This window comes from Rutidosis leptorrhynchoides, chromosome 10, assembly GCF_046630445.1.
Source record: "Rutidosis leptorrhynchoides isolate AG116_Rl617_1_P2 chromosome 10, CSIRO_AGI_Rlap_v1, whole genome shotgun sequence".
NCBI lineage: Eukaryota > Viridiplantae > Streptophyta > Magnoliopsida > Asterales > Asteraceae > Rutidosis > Rutidosis leptorrhynchoides.
The window spans coordinates 242,375,001-242,380,736 of NC_092342.1; positions in this window are offsets into that span (position 1 = coordinate 242,375,001).

Genomic DNA, 5,736 nt, shown 5'->3' on the forward strand with positions numbered 1-5,736 from the left:
CTATGATAAGTAAACGTATCATTAAGTATATTAACAATGAACTACATATGTAAAAACAAGACTACTAACTTAATGATTTTTAAACGAGACATATATGTAACGATTATCGTTGTAAAGACATTTAATGTATATATATCATATTAAGAGATATTCATACATGATAATATCATGATAATATAATAATTTAAAATCTCATTTGATATTATAAACATTGGGTTAACAACATTTAACAAGATCGTTAACCTAAAGGTTTCAAAACAACACTTACATGTAACGACTAACGATGACTTAACGACTCAGTTAAAATGTATATACATGAAGTGTTTTAATATGTATTTATAAACTTTTGAAAGACTTCAATACACTTATCAAAATACTTCTACTTAACAAAAATGCTTACAATTACATCCTCGTTCAGTTTCATCAACAATTCTACTCGTACAATACACAGCTTTTAGATGTATGTACTATTGGTATATACACTCCAATGATCAGCTCTTAGCAGCCCATGTGAGTCACCTAACACATGTGGGAACCATCATTTGGCAACTAGCATGAAATATCTCATAAAATTACAAAAATATGAGTAATCATTCATGACTTATTTACATGAAAACAAAATTACATATCCTTTATATCTAATCCATACACCAACGACCAAAAACACCTACAAACACTTTCATTCTTCAATTTTCTTCATCTAATTGATCTCTCTCAAGTTCTATCTTCAAGTTCTAAGTGTTCTTCATATATTCTACAAGTTCTAGTTACATAAAATCAAGAATACTTTCAAGTTTGCTAGCTCACTTTCAATCTTGTAAGGTGATCATCCAACCTCAAGAAATCTTTGTTTCTTACAGTAGGTTATCATTCTAATACAAGGTAATAATCATATTCAAACTTTGGTTCAATTTCTATAACTATAACAATCTTATTTCAAGTGATGATCTTACTTGAACTTGTTTTCGTGTCATGATTCTGCTTCAAGAACTTCGAGCCATCCAAGGATCCGTTGAAGCTAGATCCATTTTTCTCTTTTCCAGTAGGTTTATCCATGGAACTTAAGGTAGTAATGATGTTCATAACATCATTCGATTCATACATATAAAGATATCTTATTCGAAGGTTTAAACTTGTAATCACTAGAACATAGTTTAGTTAATTCTAAACTTGTTCGCAAACAAAATTTAATCCTTCTAACTTGACTTTTAAAATCAACTAAACACATGTTCTATATCTATATGATATGCTAACTTAATGATTTAAATCCTGGAAACACGAAAAACACCATAAAACCGGATTTACGCCGTCGTAGTAACACCGCGGGCTGTTTTGGGTTAGTTAATTAAAAACTATGATAAACTTTGATTTAAAAGTTGTTATTCTAAGAAAATGATTTTTATTATGAACATGAAACTATATCCAAAAATTATGGTTAAACTCAAAGTGAAAGTATGTTTTCTAAAATGGTCATCTAGACGTCGTTCTTTCGACTGAAATGACTACCTTTACAAAAACGACTTGTAAATTATTTTTTTGACTATAAACCTATAATTTTTCTGTTTAGATTCATAAAATAGAGTTCAATATGAAACCATAGCAATTTGATTCACTCAAAACGGATTTTAAATGAAGAAGTTATGGGTAAAACAAGATTGGATAATTTTTCTCATTTTAGCTACGTGAAAATTGGTAACAAATCTATTCCAACCATAACTTAATCAACTTGTATTGTATATTATGTAATCTTGAGATACCATAAACACGTATACAATGTTTCGACCTATCATGTCGACACATCTATATATATTTCGGAACAACCATAGACACTCTATATGTGAATGTTGGAGTTAGCTATACAGGGTTGAGGTTGATTCCAAAATATATATATAGTTTGAGTTGTGATCAATACTGAGATACGTATACACTGGGTCGTGGATTGATTCAAGATAATATTTATCGATTTATTTCCGTACATCTAACTGTGGACAACTAGTTGTAGGTTACTAACGAGGACAGCTGACTTAATAAACTTAAAACATCAAAATATATTAAAAGTGTTGTAAATATATTTGGAACATACTTTGATATATATGTATATATTGTTATAGGTTCGTGAATCAACCAGTGGCCAAGTCTTACTTCCCGACGAAGTAAAAATCTGTGAAAGTGAGTTATAGTCCCACTTTTAAAATCTAATATTTTTGGGATGAGAATACATGCAGGTTTTATAAATGATTTACAAAATAGACACAAGTACGTGAAACTACATTCTATGGTTGAATTATCGAAATCGAATATGCCCCTTTTTATTAAGTCTGGTAATCTAAGAATTAGGGAACAGACACCCTAATTGACGCGAATCCTAAAGATAGATCTATTGGGCCTAACAAACCCCATCCAAAGTACCGGATGCTTTAGTACTTCGAAATTTATATCATATCCGAAGGGTGTCCCGGAATGATGGGGATATTCTTATATATGCATCTTGTTAATGTCGGTTACCAGGTGTTCACCATATGAATGATTTTTATCTCTATGTATGGGATGTGTATTGAAATATGAAATCTTGTGGTCTATTGTTACAATTTGATATATATAGGTTAAACCTATAACTCACCAACATTTTTGTTGACGTTTTAAGCATGTTTATTCTCAGGTGATTATTAAGAGCTTCCGCTGTCGCATACTTAAATAAGGACGAGATTTGGAGTCCATGCTTGTATGATATTGTGTAAAAACTGCATTCAAGAAACGTATTTTGTTGTAACATATTTGTATTGTAAACCATTATGTAATGGTCGTGTGTAAACAGGATATTTTAGATTATCATTATTTGATAATCTACGTAAAGCTTTTTAAACCTTTATTGATGAAATAAAGGTTATGGTTTGTTTTAAAATGAACGCAGTCTTTGAAAAACGTCTCATATAGAGGTCAAAACCTCGCAACGAAATCAATTAATATGGAACATTTTTAATCAATAAGAACGGGACATTTCAGTTGGTATCCGAGCGTTGGTCTTAGAGAACCAGAATTTTGCATTAGTGTGTCTTATCGAGTTTGTTAGAATGCATTAGTGAGTCTAGACTTCGACCGTGTTTACTTGAAAAATGATTGCTTAACAAATTTTGTTGGAAACTATATATTTTTAACATGTGAATATTATGTTATATATTAATCTCTTAACGCGTTTGATATTATGTGATAGATGTCTACCTCTAGAACAAGTCCCATTGACTCACCTAATAATAATGAAGAGTCAAATGTAAATTGGAATGATTCGTGGACTGATTCACAAGTTCCCGAAGAGGAACCGGAAGAAGAGTCGGAACCGGAAGAAGAATCGGAACCGGAAGAAGTACAGGAAATCGTGTAGGATGCACCTACAAAGAATTCACTGCCTGCAAACCTTTGGAATTTGATGGAACCGAAGGACCGATCGGATTGAAACGGTGGACCAAGAAGGTCGAATCGGTGTTTGCCATAAGCAAGTGTACTGAAGAGGACAAAGTGAAGTATGCTACGCATACCTTCACAGGTTCTGCGTTAACATGGTGGAATACCTATCTAGAGCAAGTGGGACAAGACGATGCGTACGCACTACCGTGGTCAGCATTCAAGCACTTGATGAACGAGAAGTACCGTCCCAGAACCGAGGTCAATAAGCTCAAGACAGAACTTAGAGGGTTACGAACCCAAGGATTTGATATTACCACGTACGAAAGACGATTCACAGAATTGTGCCTATTGTGTCCGGGAGCATTCGAAGATGAGGAAGAGAAGATCGACGCGTTTGTGAAAGGATTACCAGAAAGAATCCAAGAAGATATAAGTTCACATGAGCCCGCCTCCATACAACAGGCATGTAGAATGGCTCACAAACTAGTGAACCAGATTGAAGAAAGAATTAAAGAACAGACTGCTGAAGAGGCCAATGTGAAGCAAGTCAAAAGAAAGTGGGAGGAAAACGGTGATAAGAATCACCAATACAACAACAACAGCAATTACAACAATAATCGCAACAATTATCCCAACAATCGCAACATCAATCGCAACTACAACAAACGGCCCAACAACAACAACAACAACAACAACAACAACAACAACAGTAACTACAACAATCATCCCAACAACAATAATAACCGCAACAACAACAACAATCAGAAGCAGCTATGCCAAAGGTGTGAAAAGTATCACTCGGGGTTCTGCACCAAATTTTGCAACAAGTGTAAAAGAAATGGTCATAGCGCGGTAAAGTGTGAGGTCTACGGACCAGGGGTTAACAGAACGAAAGGAACAAATGGTGTCGGAACGAGTAATGGCGGAGCAAGTAGTGTCGGAGCAAGTTATGCCAATGTAGTTTGTTATAAATGTGAAAAACCGGGCCACATTATTAGAAATTGCCCGAACCAGGAGAACACGAATGGGCAAGGCCGCGGAAGAGTTTTCAATATTAATGCGGCAGAGGCACAGGAAGACCCGGAGCTTGTTACGGGTACGTTTCTTATTGACAATAAATCTGCTTACGTTTTATTTGATTCGGGTGCGGATAGAAGCTATATGAGTAGAGATTTTTGTGCTAAATTAAGTTGTCCATTGACGCCTTTGGATAGTAAATTTTTACTCGAATTAGCAAATGGTAAATTAATTTCAGCAGATAATATATGTCGGAATCGAGAAATTAAACTGGTTAGTGAAACATTTAAGATTGATTTGATACCAGTAGAGTTAGGGAGTTTTGATGTGATAATCGGTATGGACTGGTTGAAAGAAGTGAAAGCAGAGATCGTTTGTTACAAAAATGCAATTCGCATTATACAAGAAAAAGGAAAACCCTTAATGGTGTACGGAGAAAAGGGCAACACGAAGCTACATCTTATTAGTAATTTGAAGGCACAAAAACTAATAAGAAAAGGTTGCTATGCTGTTCTAGCACACGTCGAGAAAGTACAAACTGAAGAAAAGAGCATCAATGATGTTCCCATTGCAAAAGAATTTCCCGATGTATTTCCGAAAGAATTTACCGGGATTACCCCCACATCGATCCGTTGAATTTCAAATAGATCTTGTACCAGGAGCTGCACCAATAGCTCGTACTCCTTACAGACTCGCACCCAGCGAGATGAAAGAACTGCAAAGCCAATTACAAGAACTTTTAGAGCGTGGTTTCATTCGACCAAGCACATCACCGTGGGGAGCTCATGTTTTGTTTGTCAAGAAGAAAGATGGTACATTCAGGTTGTGTATCGACTACCGAGAGTTGAACAAACTTACCATCAAGAACCGCTACCCACTACCGAGAATCGATGACTTATTTGATCAACTACAAGGCTCGTCTGTTTATTCAAAGATTGACTTACGTTCCGGGTATCATCAAATGCTGGTGAAAGAAGATGATATTCCAAAGACTGCTTTCAGAACACGTTACGGTCATTACGAGTTTATGGTCATGCCGTTTGGTTTAACTAATGCACCAGCTGTGTTCATGGACCTTATGAACCGAGTGTGTGGACCATACCTTGACAAGTTTGTCATTGTTTTCATTGATGACATACTTATTTACTCAAAGAATGACCAAGAACACGGTGAACATTTGAGAAAGGTGTTAGAAGTATTGAGGAAGGAAGAATTGTACGCTAAGTTTTCAAAGTGTGCATTTTGGTTGGAAGAAGTTCAATTCCTCGGTCACGTAGTGAACAAAGAAGGTATTAAGGTGGATCCGGCAAAGATAGA